General features: G+C 47.6%; 1 protein-coding gene across 3 annotated transcripts in view; it reads left to right on the plus strand.

Annotated features, from left to right (window-relative positions):
• KNTC1 (kinetochore associated 1) overlaps positions 1 to 17,254 on the plus strand; it is a 292,839-nt gene that overhangs the window by 130,566 nt on the left and 145,019 nt on the right. The window lies entirely within an intron of this gene.

A 17,254-nucleotide genomic window follows, 5' to 3' on the forward strand; every position in this document is an offset into this window, starting at 1 on the left:
AAACTGTGCATACATTGGTTTTTGCTTCAGAAAAATCTGCTGCAAATGTTCAGTGTTGCTTAAAAAAAAGCTCTTTAAAAAGTCCCTTTTTTTGTATGCTTTTTTTATGCACAATGCTGAAAAATTGACACGCTGCAGATGTGAAAAAAATGTTTTGGTTCCAATCTGCAAGGAAAATAGAAGCAGCACGTGCATGAGATTCAGAAATCTCATTCGCTTAACTGGTACTGTTAAATGCTGCATTTTTCTCCTTCGCCTCATTGGGGGACACAGATACTGTGGGTGTATGCTACTGCCGCCTGGAGGCTGACACTAAGTGAAAAAAAGAGTTTAGCTCCTCCGCCGCCGTATACACCCTCGCCCCGACTGCGAGCGGAAACCAGTTTTTGCTTAGTGTCTGTTGGAGGCACACGTCTGTCTGTTTCCAGACTGATTTTTTTTTTCCTTTTTCCCCATGAAGATAAGACAGGGGCGACGGACCCTATTGAAAGAGTCCGATCTCCCCAAACCAACAACGGGCGAGCACGTGCGAGTATCCCTCCATGTATCCTCTCCCGCAACGGTGGGGTTTTTTTTGTCCTTTTTTCGCATGAAGATGAGATAGGGGCCACAGATCCTATTGAAGGGGTCTGATCTCCCCAAACCAACAACGGGCGAGCACGTGCAAATATCCCTCCACGTATCTTCTCCCGCAGCGTGGAACATGATGCCGGACTTAGCCCTGTCCACCCTGGCGTATTGAAACCCTAGGCTGCTCAGAGGCACAAATGTCGTCCGTGCGGCCCCCACTGTCCCACCAATGCTAAGACTGCGGTGCGGCAAGGCGGCGGACGGTCCCTCTCCTCACCCCTGCAAAGGGTTAGATGAAGTTAGGGTGCCTGCACCGTCCTTTTTTCATATGGCCTCCCCTCCCCTCTACCTGAGCTGGACGGAGGAGGATGGCCGGGGAGGGCCCTGCAGCGGTGCTTAACTTCACCCGGGTGAGCAGAGATGGGCGCTTCTGGAAGGAACGGATCGGTTCCCGGCCTTGGTTCTGGCCCCCGGGCAAATGGTGAAATCGAGGCCGCGGCTTCAGCCGTCACTAGGCCACGGCCGGAAGTCCCCGGCGTCGTGTCACGGCTGCCCCGCCCCCGGGGCCTGGGCGGACGATGAAGAAATTTAGGCCCCGGCTTTAGGCCGCACTTGGAAGTACCGCCCCCAGGATTTGTTTCTTCTTCCGGGGGCCCGCCCGCAGTGTGGCGCGCAGAATGAAGCAGCGTCTTGCACGCCAGGACACAAGGGATACAGGACTGGGGAAAGTGCTGCCCCCTAGCCCCACAGAGAGTGGCGCTAAGAGAAACGAAGAGCGTCCTCCCCCGGCGGTGTTTTCAGCACGGAGGCCTGACAGGTACAGCATGTCAGGAAAACCTAAGACGCATATGTTTTTATACGCTGCGTGCATCTCCCGTCGGTCCACTTTTCCGCAGGCGTAGACCAAGCAAGTACGCGAAGCCTGCGAGTCCGATTGCGCCCAGGAGCCCTCCCCTGCGACTGAGCCCAGGGTACCAGGTCCCCCAGAATGGGCGTTATCACTGTCGCAATCCATGGCGTCACGAGATCAATCAAGTCCCTTCAGGCCCCAGATAGGGGCAGGGACAGTGGCTCGCCTGCCTTAGAGGGGTCCTCTACCTCACAAGAGCCTCCGGCCTGCAGGGGCCACTCTTACTCCAGGCTGACCCTGGGGAAACGAACCCACACGGCGTCTCCCGGTTCAACCGGTGCCTCGGCATCCGTAAGCTCGGCTTCTCGCTCCCCGTTTCCAGCAGTCAATAGCGAGCAGGGCTCGGACCACGACTCGGACGAACCCCTTGACCTGGATACAACGGGGGTCAGGAAATGGTTGACAGTCTCATAGAAGCAGTCAACCAGACGCTGGGGATTGAGGATGATTCCACTCTGGCTTTGGGCCATAAGGTGTCATTTAAGTGAGTCAAGCGTCCCCCTAGAGTATTTTGCACTCACCCTGAATTTGAGGACATAGTGCAACGACACAGAGGTGAGGTATCCTTTGGCCCCGGATCCCTGTAAAAAGTGGACAGAATCCCCAACGGTGGATCCACCTGTGTCACGTTTGGAAAGTTCTACTATCCGTATCTAGTGGTTCTTCTATTAAGGAACCCACGGATTATCTCATAGAGAACTTGGCTCGCTCAGTGTTTTGAGGCATCGGGATCAGCACTCTCTCCCTCGTTTGCAGCAACGTGGGTAGCCAAGGCCATGATTTCTTGGTCAGAATCGTTCAATAGAGCCTTGCAAGACATAGACCTACCAGCTGAAGTATCAGAAATCGTAAATCAAATAGCCATGGCGGGGGACTACTTGATCAATGCATCTTTAGATGCAGCCAACTGCGCACCACTTGCGGCCGAAAATGCAATCTCCATTAGGAGAGCTCTATGGTTTAGGGCATGGCGGGCCGATTCGGCCTCAAAGAAGTCAGTGACAGCGCTACCATACCAGTGTGGCCATCTGTTCGGAGAGAGGTTAGATCTGCTCATCTCCAACTCCACAGGAGGCAAGAGCGTTGTTTCTTCCTGAACAAAAGGTCAAACCGCCGTTTCATCACCAGTTTGAGGCGCATTTTTCGGGCCTTTCGCAACCCCGGGTGGACGACAGCGGCTAATTCCGTCACGTCAGGACGCCCCAACCAGAATAGGGACCGACAGGTCTCATATAGAGCCAACCCATTGGGCAGAATGCGGGCTAACCAATCCAGGTCAAGCGGATCCAGGTCCCAAAGATCTGCAGCCAAATGGCTCCGGGCATCTGCTTGGCGGTCGCCTACTCTGGTTTCACCACGCCTAGCTCAATGTCACGCTCGACACATGGGTGAGAGAGCTGGTGTCCAAGGGTACCAAGTTAGAATTTGTCATGTACCCCCCAAGATGATTTTTTCTTTCCCGTCTTCCCAAGGTGGATACCCGGGCAAAGGCGCTACTAGGAGCCATCAATTCGCTCAGCCACAATGGAGTCATCTTTCCAGTACGGAAAAACGAGAAGGCTCAGGGCTTCTATTCCAACCTGTTTGCAGTCCCCAAAAAGGACGGGCTGTGTGATGAGGGCTGCTTCCTGTGGACGGGGAGGGCCTGTAGCTATGGAGGGTGGGGTTGTTGCTATAGAGGGCATGTTTGGAGTACAGTAGGAGCTTACGACTAGTTCTCATTTCAATGCCATAACACCCCTCCCCCCCTTGGATGTTCTGTTCAGAATATCTAGAAAACCGTGCAAACTAGTAACAGAAAGTAAATTACTTATTGTCATAATTCTGCAGCCCAGATATGTGCTGAGATTATGTGAAAAGCCCGGACTACCCCTTTAAGGTTGATGTTGTCTAATTTTTGTTTGATCTCCTACTGCTTTTGCACCAAACTGGTTTCCGCCCGCAGTCGGGGCGAGGGTGTATACGGCGGAGGAGGAGCTAACCTCTTTTTTTTACACTTAGTGTCAGCCTCCAGGCGGCAGTAGCATACACCCACAGTATCTGTGTCCCCCAATGAGCGTCTCGGAGAAAAGGATTTTACGGTGCGTTATCACAAAAATCCATGTTTTTCCATTGTAGAAGGGCTCTGTAAAAATGCAGCATGTATATTGTTTAAAATACAGGTAGGTTGCACAAAAATAAAACTTTACTTTTATCTGATGTATCTTGTATAATCAAGACATAGATCATAAATTGATCCTGACAGCTGATACATACTGCCTGTTCGACTGGCAGCACTGACTGTACACCATACATATTAGTCCAAAAAAAATCTTTTCAACAAAGGTTAAACTTCCTACTACATCACAGAACCAGAACCCAGAAATATCCAAGAAGCATATATCAGGAAATAGAACAAAAAACAATTCTTTATTAATAAATCACAGATTAAAACCAGATGCCTCGTGTCAACAAAAGGGACGCAGCAAGACATGTAAATCATGAAAACAAATGCATAAATCAATACCACAATACAGCGACTGTATAATTTCATAGAGTTTGATCTCATGGTAATTAATCACATCACTATTTGCCTAGAGATGGGAGAAATCAAGTGCCCTCCATCACATAAACACATAAATGTATTTGTAGCCGCAGGATACCAAGCAGTTAAACACTCTGCAGCAAGGTGCTTCAGTGCATATTGAAGGACATGTCAGAGTAGTCTCCCTTTCATAGTATCATAGAATCGTAGAGTTGGAAGGGACCTCCTGGTCCATCTGATCAAATTCCCTGCTCAAAGCAGGATTTGCTAAATCATCCCAGACAGATGTCTGTCCAGCCTCTGTTTGAAGACTTCTATTGATGGAGAACTCGCCACCTCTCGTGGCAGCCTGTTCCACTCATTGATCACTCTAACTGTCAAAAAGTTTTTTCTAATATCTAATGTGTCTCCTCCCATTCAGTTTCATCCCATTGCTTCTAGTCTTTCTCCTTCGTCTCATTAGGGGACACAGGTACTGTGGGGTGTATGCTACCGCCTTCTGGAGGCTGACACTAGGCAACAACACAAGGTTAGCTCCTCCCCCACCGTATACACCCTCGCCCTGATTGCGGGCGGAAGCCAGTTTTTTGCTTAGTGTCTATGGAGGCACACGTCTGGTCCTTTTTCTCCAGACTTTTTTTTGTCCATGAAGATTAGACAGGGGCAACGGATCCTATTGAAAGGGTCCGATTTCCCCAAACCAACAACGGGCGAGCACGTGCGAGTGTCCCTCCACGTATCCTTTCCCGCGACGTGGGACATGATGCCGGACCTAGCCCTGACCACCCCTAGGTAGAGAAACCATGGGCTATTCAGAGGCACAAGATGGTCTGAGCGGCCCCCACTGCTCCACCAACGCAAGACGAAGGTGCTGCAAGGAGGCGGACGGTCCCTCTCCTCAGCTGAAGCTGGACGGAGTTAGGGTGCCTGCACCATCCATGATCCCCACACCACCCCCCGCTCCCTGGTTTGTTGTTCGCCCTGAAGGGCCTACCTGGAGTGGACAGCCGCATTTAAGGCACGGACGTGCCGGGGGCTCCTGGGCAGCAGCGGCAGGCAGCGGTGTGCGTCCCCCTAAGGCCTCGTGTCCATAGTAGGAAGAGTAGCGGTGGGTTTTTTTGTGTGCCGTCATCGCGCCAAGCGGCGGTGAAAAATTGAGCCCCCGGCTTTTGGCCGGTGTTAGGCCGCGGCGCGCCGCCGCTGCATCGCGTGGCGCCGCGGGCGGTGGAGAAAAATTTAGCCCCCAGCTTTTGGCCGGTGTTAGGCCGCGGCGGAAGTACCGCCCTCTGCGTGCGGCGTCACTTCCGGCGGCCCGCCCCTTGGAGCCCTGGGCGGGCGCCGGATAAATCCAGGCCCCGGCTTCAGTGCGGGGTAGGCTGCGACCAGGAAAGAGGTCGGTTTGCCCCACGGAGGTGCAGGAGGTCGAGCGACGCAGGTCGGGTGAGTGCTGCTTCCCTGCGGAGGCTGCTAAAACAGCAAGGGGGGCTCCCCTCCCCTACCCCTCCCTCGCATTGAGGCAGAAGAAAAACAAAAATTTTTTTGGATATATAAAACGCCTGGCAGGCACAATATGGCCGGGCAAGGGAAGACGCACACTTTTCTCTACGCTGCATGCACTTCTTGTAAGGCCCCGTTTCCACGAGCGCAGAGCGCCAAAGTGTGCGAGGCCTGCGACTCCGAACGCGCCCAGGAGCCCCCCTCGGCGACTGAATCCAGAGAGCCGAATCCTCCGGAATGGGCACTATCATTGTCCCAGTCTATGGCCTCGCTTACAAAGGTGATCAAGTCCCTTCACGCCCCAAAGGGAGGCAAGGATAGTGGCTCGCTTATCTGGGAAGGGTCCTCCACCTCACAGGAACCTACGGCCTGCAGGGGCCGTTCCCATGCCAGACAGAGGCGAAGGAAACAAACCCGTACGAGGTCTCCCGGCCTATCCGGTGCCTCGGCATCGGGGAGTTCAGCATCACGCTCCCCTTCACCAGCGAGCGGGAGCGGGCAGAGTTTAGATCGTGACTCAGACGAGCCACTTGATCTAGATACCCCGGGATGCCGGGAGACAGTGGACAGCCTCATTGAAGCTGTCAATCAAACCCTTGGGATTGAAGATGATGCTACCTTGGCCGCGAGCCATAAGGTAACCTTTAAGCGGGCCAAGCACCTGCATAGAGTATTTGGCACTCACCCAGAATTTGAGGATATAGTGCAGCGCCACAGAGAACGCCCAGACAAGCGCTTCTCGGGTCAGAAGTCTATAGAGGCAAGATACCAATTTGCCCCGCAACTCTGTAAGAAATGGGCGGAATCCCCAGTGGTGGACCCGCCAGTGTCGCGCCTGGCCTCGAAGTCCTTGTTGTTGGTGCCTAGCGGCTCGTCCATTAAGGACCCCACGGATCGGCTCATAGAGGACTTGGCGCGATCAGTTTTTGAGGCATCAGGTTCGGCGCTCGCCCCTTCGTTCGCGGCGACGTGGGTAGCCAAGTCCATGATGTCATGGTCAGAGTCTTTGAATAACGCCTTGCAGGATAGAGGCCTACCTACGGAGGTGTCTGAGGTCACAAGTCAGATTGCTATGGCTGGAGACTACTTAATTAATGCTTTTTTGGATGCGGCTAATTGTGCGGCATTTGCAGCCGCTAACACGGTAGCCATTAGGAGAGCCCTCTGGTTAAGAACTTGGCAAGCCGATTCAATTTCCAAGAAGTCCTTGACTTCCTTGCTCTATCAGGGAGGCCACCTGTTCGGGGAGAAGTTGGGTCGGCTCATCTCCGATGCAACAGGAGGGAAAAGCAGCTTCCTCCCGCAGCAAAAGGCGAAACAGCCTTTTCGCCAGGTCCCGACACGTTTTCGAGCCTTCCGCAACACCGGATGGATGGCAGCAGCCAGTTCCGTCGGCCCACCTCGCTCTAATCAGCATAGGGAACGTCAGGTCTCATATAGACCCATTCAGGTGGGAAGGATGCGTGCTCGCCAGCCCAGGACGTGAGGAGCCAGGGCCCAGAGACCCTCAGCCAAATGACTCGGAGCCCTTTGTAGGCGACAGCAGCAGGGTGGGCGGCCGCCTGCTCCTTTTTTGCCATATCTGGGCCGAGGTAGCACACGACTTATGGGTGGTAGAACTGGTGACTTCAGGGTACAAAATAGAGTGCATCAGGTACCCTCCAACACGGTTTTTTCTCTCCCGACTTCCCAAGGTGGAGCCCCGGGCGAAAGCGCTGCTAGGGGCCATCAATTCACTCCAAAACAACGGAGTAATTGTTCCCGTACCAGAGCACGAAAAAGCTCAGGGTTTTTATTCCAATCTGTTCGCGGTCCTCGAGGACGGGACAGTCAGACCGCTTTTGGACCTGAAGCTCCTAAACAGGTTCATCAGAGTCAAGCATTTCAGGATGGAACCTCTCCGTTCTGTTATATCAGCCATGGAGCAGGGAGAGTACTTCGCCTTGATCGACATTCAGGATGCCTACCAGCATGTTCTCATTTTTCTTCCGCATCAAAAGTTTCTTCGGTTCGCCATCAATGGTCGACACTTTCAGTTCGCAGCAATCCCATACGGGATAGCCACCGCACCCAGAGTGTTCACAAAGGTAATCGCAGTCGTGATCAGGGCTGTGGAGTCGGTAAGCCACAGTTGCGACTCCGACTCCTGGATTTTATCAGGCTCCGACTCCGACTCCTTCATAAATGGCCAATTCATAACAACAAATTTACTGTTGTAAAATATTAAACATCGTGCTTATTCAGTTTCTCACCATCATATAAGTAATCAGACCACTTAGAGCAAAAACTACATTTATTAGAATACAATTAGAATATAGCAAATAACTTTTATAAACTTTTATAAACTGTAAGCAAATATGCAATAAACACTTTTATGCAGTTAATAAGAAGAAATCTATAAATTTGTCCTCAGAAAAAGTATTGCCTCTGTCAGATCCTCCTTCACGGATGCCCTCAAATCTGATCTAATTATTTTGAGAGCAGAGAACAACCTCTCTACACTAACTTGTGTTGGTGGCAAAGCAGTAACCACTCGGGCAACATCTCTGACAATGTCAGGATACAGAGGAATCGCTTGTTGCACTGTTATTTTTGATGAACGGTCAAATTTCTCAATTTCTTTTAGTGCACATGAAAAATTCTGCTGAAATGTACTGGCTGTGTTCCTTGATGGGGATGACTCCTCTTCTATGCGGGAACGCTTTGCACGGTCCTTGTGATCCAAATATTTTTCGAAATTAAATTCTTCATCAGTTGATGATGAGGGTGAAGATGTGGCAGGACGACCAAATTCTTCTTGTTCTTCCTGACTGTTCTGCAACCCTTTCATCCTTACTGCTATTTAAAACAGAGCTTCTTTTCCTTTACTTAGCTGTTGATCATCTAGAAGAATCCGATGCATTGGGTCTACATAAACAGCTGCCAAAAGAATGTTATTTTGTAATAGTAGCTCCTCTCTCCGTTTCATTGATGTAGCAATGCCACTTGCAATTAACCCTCCTCTTTGGGACAGGCGACACATCAGGTTCTTCCACTCCTTTAAGAAAATACCTGGAGTTAAGTCCTCTGCTTGTAATTTTTTAGTCACTGTAAATGGGTGCTCTAGCAATTTTTCCAGCTCAGTCACCTAATTCCACTGACTTTCATTTAGCGTCAGTTGAGGGTTAGCCATGTCTACAAGAAAGGTTTTCAGTTCAACCCAGCGCTGAATCATTAAGTAAGTGCTGCCCCATCGTGTGGCTTGATCAATAATTGCCCCTTTTCCAGCACGTCTCTTCAAAATTGAGTCAACTTTAGGGGTTCTGGCAACAGTAGCCAATTTTCTCACCTTGCCAATCAGTGCAGCAGCATGTCCTTCTTGCAGACTGTCTCTTATAGCCAGCTGTAGCGTATGCACAAGACAGCGCATGTGATGAATGAAAGAACATATTGACACAGTTTCAACAAGATCATCTAAACTATCATGTTGCTGTTCATCTGAAGCAACTTCAGTTTGCTCCTCAGTTACAATACTGTGTTCCTCTATTTCAAACATTTGTGTCTGTGGACCCAGAATGTTCTTCTAGCTGCTGGTCACCATCATTACTCTCATTCATTAACTTAATAGTACTTATCATATTTGAAGCATTGTCAGTTACGACAGAAAGAACTTGCTCTTTTTAAGTTCATAGTCTTGCAGAACCTTTTCCACCAAGACCTGGAGAAACTCACTGGTGTGATGAGCTTTGGTGTCTTTTACTGCCAATGTCTTGGTAACTATTTCATTTTTGTCACAAACAAATCGGACGTTGATGGCAAAATAGTTCACTCTGTGACGTGTGCAGGCATCCATTTTAAGAAACAGAAAGCGTCCCTTGAGAGTTTTTTTAAGTTCTTCCTTTTGTTTAAAAGCGTCTTCGATTACTAATTTTCTAATACTCTCTCTCCAGAGAAACACCAAGCTTGAGGGCCATTTCCCCATTCAGACACATAAAAGCTGGTCGTGACAATAATGAAATAGGCACACTATCTTTTACAACAAGCTCTATGATCTGTTTTTTAAATGTATCTACTGTCATTGTCACAGTAACTTTGTCACTGACAAAATATCTTGCAACTGATGGCTGCAAAGTTCTCTGCTCCTTTGTTTGGCTGGAAGAGCTGGGCACTGGTTCATTGGTTTGGATGCAGTCTTTCTCATCCACTGCTTTCAGTACTTCTGGATGAAAGCGCTGTAAATGTCTCTTTAGATTAGAAGCTCTGGTAGGAGCATTTTTATCTTTGCCTGAATATGCACTCATCTTGGCTTCACAGCATTTGTTTTCGTCTGGATCATTTGTCATACACTGACAGACATAATGTTTTCTATCTTGAGTGATGGTGAAATGTTCAAATACAGCTGATTTAATGTGATGCTTCTTTGACATTCTCAGGTTTTTAATTCTGCATTCACAATCCAAATGACAATTGTTTTTCCTATTGTACAAAATTATTGCCAGGTCGTACAACTGATATAGTGGTCAGTAATACTGTTATTATTCCTCATGTACTCACAGTTAACTGATGCAAAGTTTGTTGAAAGGATAATACTTCTTACAGTCTTCCTCTTCTGAGTAGCAGGCAGCTGTGAGATGCTTGGAAGACGCACACCTAGTATGATCTAGTCTAGAGGAGGAGCTTTACTACTAAGAATTTGCAACACATTTTCACTTTCAGTTTCATACATTGTAAGTAGGGGGATTGGGGCAGCATGAGGTTAACCAAGTATAAGATTAGATAAGGGCAGTGGAGAACAGTGACACACAAGAAGTAAGAAATGTCTCTATCTCCAGCAGAACTGCTTATCATTGTTGTTCATAGTTTGATAGAACATATATATTTGAGTAACATTTATAAAATTCATATGAAAGTTCAATTATGAAATATTAATACATTTTTTTTAAAGCTGGAGTCGGTACATTTCTACCGACTCCTACTCCGACTCCAACCAAAACTAACTCCGACTCCACGACTCCGACTCCACAGTCCTGGTCGTGATGGCCATCTTACACTCGCGGGGCATAGTCGTCTTGCCATACTTAGACGACCTCTTGGTGAAGGGTCCCTCATTTCGGGCGTGCAAGGAGAATGTCAGCATTACACTGGATACACTCTCCCGCTTAGTTTGGTTGGTCAACAGGAAGAAATCATCTCTGGTCCCAGCTCAGAGGATTGCTTTTCTAGGAATGGTCTTCGATACCTCCCAAGAGTTGGTAATTCTCCCTCAAAACAAAGCCCTAGTGCTCCGACAAGGAGTCAGGAAGCTCCAGCAGCCGGTCCCTCACACCTTTCGGTTTGGGATGAGGATACTAGGGAAGATGGTGGCAGCAATGGAAGCAATTCCGTTTGCTCAGTTTCATCTTCGACCCCTACAGCACGCTCTCTTGTCAGCATGGGACAAGAACCCGTTCACTCTCGATTAGCGGTGCCGGCTATCCTCTCAGGTCAGGCAATCACTAGAGTGGTGGATGACCAGATCCTCCCTTCTTCAGGGGAAACCGTTTCCCCCAGACCACTGGCTAGTGGTCACGACCGACGCCAGTCTCCTCGGCTGGGGAGCAGTTTTTCGCCACCACACGGCCCAGGGCCGGTGGTCGCAACAGGTAGCTCGTCTCCCGATCAACTTGTTGGAAATACGAGCGATTTGGCAGGTGCTGCAGCATTTCCAGCACCTCCTAGTAGGACGGCCCATTCGGATACAGTCAGACAACGCCACGGCGGTGGCTTATGTAAATCATTAAAGGGGCACGCGCAGCAGGGCAACCATGCGCGAGATAGCACATGTGCTTCATTGGGCCAAGAAGAACCAGTCGGTAATTTCGGCAGTCTACATCCCAGGCATAGAAAATTGGGCAGCGGACTTCCTCAGCCGACAAGAGGTCATGGCTGAGGAATGAGCCCTGCACCCCGAGGTCTTCCAGCAAATTTGGCAACGGTGGGGAACACCGGATGTGAATCTGATGGCATCCAGAATGAACACCAAGGTGCCTGTATTCGTCTCTCGGTCACGAGACCCACGAGCGTTCGGGGTGGATGCGTTGGTCCTACCATGGAACCAGTTTTGCCTTCCATACCTGTTTCCCCCGTTGCCATTGCTTCTGAGGGTCGTCAGGAAGATCAAAGCAGAGGGGGTCCCAGCAATTCTGCTGGCACCAGACTGGCCCCGACAGGCGTGGTACGTAGATCTTGTGCGGCTGCTCACCGATATCCCATGGCGACTGCCAGAGCACCCAGATCTACTGCACCAGGGACCGATCTTCCACCCGAACTCAGGGGCCCTGTGTTTGACGGCATGGCCGTTGAATCTTGGATTCTAACTCAAGCAGGTTTTGAGCGTAAGGTGGTTGCTACAGTGGTTAGCGCCAGGAAACCGACCTCGGCGAGAATTTACCACCACACCTGGAAAGTTTTCTTCACTTAGTGTCGAGAGCGGGGTCGTTCGCCCCTGACATTCTCTATTTCCAGCATCTTGGCCTTTCTTCAATCAGGCCTAGACTCGGGGCTGGCCCCGAGCTCTCTTAGGAGACAGATATCGGCGTTGTCCGTCCTTTTCCAGCGAAAGATTGCTACTAATATGCAGGTAAAGACTTTCATCCAGGGAGTCTCTCACCTAGTACCTCCCTTTAAGGCGCCGATGGGCACCTGGGACCTTAACCTGGTCCTGAGTGTTCTCCAGGAAGCGCCTTTTGAGCAGCTACAGGATATTTCCTTATCGTTCCTCTCTTGGAAGGTGGTATTCTTGGTAGCCATTACCTCCGTTAGGCGAGTCTCGGAGTTGGCGGCTCTGTCTTGCCGAGCACCTTTTCTCGCTTTCACAAGGATAAGGTGGTGCTTAGACCAGCTCCCCCCTTTCTTCCGAAGGTGGTGTCCTCTTTTCACATCAATGAGGATATTGTCTTGCCTTCGTTCTGTCCGGCACCGGTGCATCGTGTGGAGAAAGCTCTTCACACCTTAGACCTGGTGAGAGCACTCAGGAGGTAGGTGTCGCGGACTGCACCTTTTCGCCAGACGGATATGCTGTTCGTGCTCCCTGAGGAGCGCAGGAGGGGACTCGTGGCCTCAAAAGCGACCAAAGCTAGATGGATCCGTTTAACTATTCAGGAGGCCTATCGCATCAGAGGTGCGCCAGTTCTATCAGGGATCAAAGCACACTGTACTCGGGCAATGGGCGCCTCTTGGGCGCTTCGGCATCAGGCCTCGGCGGAACAGGTATGCAAGGCAGCGACCTGGTCCAGCCTGCACACATTTACTAAACATTACAGTATCCATAATCAGGCTTCGGCGGATGCGAGCCTGGGTAGAAGGATTCTCCAAGCAGCAGTGGCGCACCTTTGAACAAAGAGGTGCATGCAGCTTGGATTGGTGAGTCAATCTCCCACCCAGGGACTGCTTTAGGACGTCCCACAGTACCTGTGTCCCCCAATGAGACGAAGGAGAAACATGGATTTTTGTGAGTACTCACCATATAATCCTTTTCTCCGAGACGCTCATTGGGGGACACAGCACCCACCCTATTAGCCAAGTTGGCTCTAGTTTATTTAATTAATGTGTATTTCTTTTGTGAATATCAGGGTGGTTTTTTCTTTGCCAGACATATTGTTTTCGGCATTAAGGCTGATTGTTATTGTTCTCCTACTGCTTTTGCACTAAACTGGCTTCCGCCCGCAATCAGGGCGAGGGTGTATACGGTGGGGGAGGAGCTAACCTTGTGTTGCCTAGTGTCCGCCTCCAGATGGCGGTAGCATACACCCCACAGTACCTGTGTCCCCCAATGATCGTCTCGGAGAAAAGGATTTTACGGCGAGTACTCACAAAAATCCATGTTTCCTTGTGCAAATGAGAATAAAGATGATCCTTCTACAATGTGACAGCCCTTGAGATATTTGTAGACAGCTATTAAGTCTATAAATAAAAATGTATAGATTCGCGCACAAACCTAATAAATTGAATTTATTACAAATAATGACACAATCACAAATAGAATAAAAAGCATAAACCCTCTAGATGTAATGGACAACAATGGCAATAGCCTGCAATAATAATGCTGTAATGTTACTTTGCACCGTGAGTGCAATGTTGTTGCCTAAATTGCACTAAGCCCAAATAAATGTGGAAAAGAAGAATGAAACAGTATACTGCAACAGTAAGCACTGAAAAAGAAAATTTTTTATATGGTAAGATAAAATACAATGGTGAAAATCCGTGGAATCCAAGCCTAAAAGAGAATGTGTAAAAGGCAGAATAGTTAAAAATTATATATATGCAAAAACATCAAAATGGTAAAAGCCTGGTCCCAAGGGAGTATCTCAGCTGGGTTACCTGACACAATGTAGGAGCGTTCACTCTCAATGGAAGTCCGTACAGAAATAATCCAGAAAATCCTAGCAGCTGCGGTCGGTAACTGTGCCCCTGTTAGTGAGCGTGGAGAGGAGCAGGACCTGCCGTGATGTCAGTGGTCATGTGATGAGACGTAGTATATTACCGTTAGTGGCTGCAGCCAAGTCCTCGGAGCTCTCTGCACTGATAGAGGCAGCTGTAATAGCGGTACATCCGCGGTGATGTGATCCCGGCAGCCACAGTCAGTTGCTGCGTCCTCGCTGTTGTACGCTCTTAGGAGCAGGACCTGGCATGACACGGGAGTCACGTGATACCACGTGATCTGAACTTGGTAAAAGCAGTAGGGAAGTACGAGAGACAGGACCACAAAGCATCCAACGCGCACAACAGCGAGGACGCAGCAACTGACTACGGCTGGATCACATCACCGCTGCCTCTATCAGTGCAGAGAGCTCCGAGGACTTGGCTGCAGCCACTAACAGTAATCTACTACGTCTCATCACGTGACCACTGACGTCACAGCAGGTCCTGCTCTTCTCCACGCTCACTAACAATGGCACAGTTACCGACCGCAGCCGCTACGATTTTCTGGAATATTTCTGTACGGACTTCCATTGAGAGTGAACGCTCCTACATTGTGTCAGGTAACCCAGTTGAGATACTCTCTTGGGACCAGGCTTTTACCATTTTGATATTTTTACATATAATATATATATTTTTTTTTTGACAATTAAGAGCTGCCACCGGCCGGGGCAGGCTCTAACATATCATATCGGTTGGTGGATGGGCTCATGTTTCAGTGGTGCAAACAGGTTTCACACCTTTATGTGAGCTTTCTTATGGCAATTTTAACTCCTTTATCTCTCTTAATACAGGTGCACTAATACAGGTGTGTTTTTGCAGTGATTAACTATTCTGCCTTTTTCACATTCTCTTTTAGGCTTGGATTCCACGGATTTTCACCATTGTATTTTATCTTACCATACAATTTTTTTTACTTTTTTTGCATTGCTTATTGCTGCAGTATACTTTTTCATTCTTCTTTTTCACATTTATTTGGGCTTAGTGCAATTTAGGCAACAACATTGCACTCACGGTGCAAAGTAATGTTACAGCATTATTATTGCAGGCTATTGCCATTGTGGTCCATTACATCTAGGGGGTTTATGCTTTTTTTCTATTTGTGATTGTGTCATTATTTGTAATAAATTCAATTAATTAGGTTTGTGCGTAAAACTATTCATTTTTATTTATAGCCTTTTAATCTGACAAAATTATGTTTTTTTTGTCCAGTTTCGCTGCACTCACATTCCTCTATTCCAGCGCCTCTGAAAAAATTAGTATATAGCTATTAAGTCTCCTCTCAGTCTTCTCTTTTGCAAGCTAAACATTCCCAAATCCTGCAACCTTTCCTGATAAGACATGGTTTGCAGACCGGTCACCATTCTGGTCGCTCTTTTCTGAACTTGCTCCAGTTTGTTGATGTCTCTTTTAAAATGTGGCGCCCAAAACTGGACACAGTATTCCAGATGAGGTCTGACCAAAGAGGAGTAGAGGGCAATAATGACTTCATGTGATCTAGACTGTATGCTTCTGTTAATACATCCTAGAATTGCATTTGCCTTTTTTGCTGCTGCATCACACTGTTGACTCATATTCAGTCTGTGAGCTATTAGTATACCCAAGTCTTTTTCACATGTGCTGTTGCTTAGCCGTATTCCTCCCATTCTGTATATGCTTTTTTCATTTTTATTGCCCAGATGTAGTACTTTGCGTTTTTGCCTGTTAAAAACCATTGTTATTTGCTGCCCTCTGTTCCAGTTTATTTATATCTTTTTGAATCCTCTCTCTCTTCTCTATTATTAGCTATTCCTCCTAGCTTTGTGTCATCAGCAAATTTAATCCGTTTACCCTCAATTCCTTCATCTAAATAATTGATAAAGATGTTGAACAATACAGGGCCCATGACAGAGCCCTGTGGTACACCACTTGAGACATTCTTCCAACTGGATGTGCAGCCATTTACAACCACTGTTTGGGTCTGATCACTAAGCCAGTTACGAATCCACCTCACACTTGCCTTGTCCATTCCATACTTAGCCATTTTTTCAATAAGGATTGTGTGAGATACTTTGTCAAATGCTTTGCTGAAGTCAAGATATACTATATCTACAGCATTTCCCTGATCCACCCAATCAGTGATTCTGTCATACAAGGAAATTAAGTTAGTCTGACATGACTTATTAATTACAAACCCATGCTGACTCTGTTTAATCACTTCATTCTTATCCAGGTACTTACATACATGTTGTTTAATAATTTGTTCTAAGATCTTTCCTGGAATAGAAATCAGACTCACCGGCCTATAGTTGCCTGGGTCCAACTTCTTCCCCTTTTTGAAGATAGGAACAACATTTGCTATTCTCCAGTCTTGTGGGACTTCTCCTGTTCTCTAAGAATTTTCAAAGATTATGGAGAGGGGTTCAAAAATTTCTTCTGCTATCTCCTTCAGTACTCTGGGGTCTAATTCATCTGGACCTGGAGACTTGAATTCATTTAGGCTAGCGAAGTGTTTCCTCACTATCTTTCTGTTTATAGATATCCTGGATTCTTCTATTAATAGGACAGTGAAGAACAGTTGATGTTACAATTCCTTTCTGAGAGAAAACAGATGTAAAATACTAATTTAAAAGTTTGGCCTTCTCAACATCCTGTCTTACCATTTCATCATTTTCATCCTGTAAAAATCCTATAGCATCTTTGACTGTTCTTTTACTTTTGACATATCCCCAAAATCCTTTATTATTGCTTTTGACGTCTCTTGCAAGCCGCAATTCATTGTCAGCTTTAGATAATCTGATTTGTGCCTTGCAAGTTCTGCAGACAGCATTATTTTCTTCTTTAGATATGCCTCCCTCTTTCCATTTTATAAACATTTCTTTCTTCCTTTTTAGCATGTGCTTAATTTCTGTGTTCATCCATCCTGGTTTCCTTAAATGCTTCCTATTCTTCCTTCTTTTCGTATTTGTTAATAATTGTGCTTTGAGAATTTCATTTTTAAAGATTTCCCATCCTTCCTGGACATTTTTGTCATTAGGGATATCCAGCCATTGGATCCCTCCAATTCTCTTTCTGAATCCCTTAAAATCTGCCTTTAAATCTAACCTTGACGTCTGAGTCTTCACAGGTCTTCCTCCTCTAGTTTTCCAAAATTCTAAAATAGCATGGTCGCTACCTCCTAGGGTCCAGCCACTTTTACCTCCTCAACCATTTCCTCCCTGTTTATAAGTATTAGATCCAAGATGGCAATTTCTGTTCGATCCCCAGCGGATTTTAATGCATATTGTTCTTTGAAACGCAGGAACCATTTCAGAGTCAAACATACCTATCTGTAGATT

The sequence above is a fragment of the Dendrobates tinctorius genome, unplaced genomic scaffold (genome assembly GCF_039654945.1).
Source record: "Dendrobates tinctorius isolate UK_male_01 unplaced genomic scaffold, ASM3965494v1 ptg000090l, whole genome shotgun sequence".
NCBI lineage: Eukaryota > Metazoa > Chordata > Amphibia > Anura > Dendrobatidae > Dendrobates > Dendrobates tinctorius.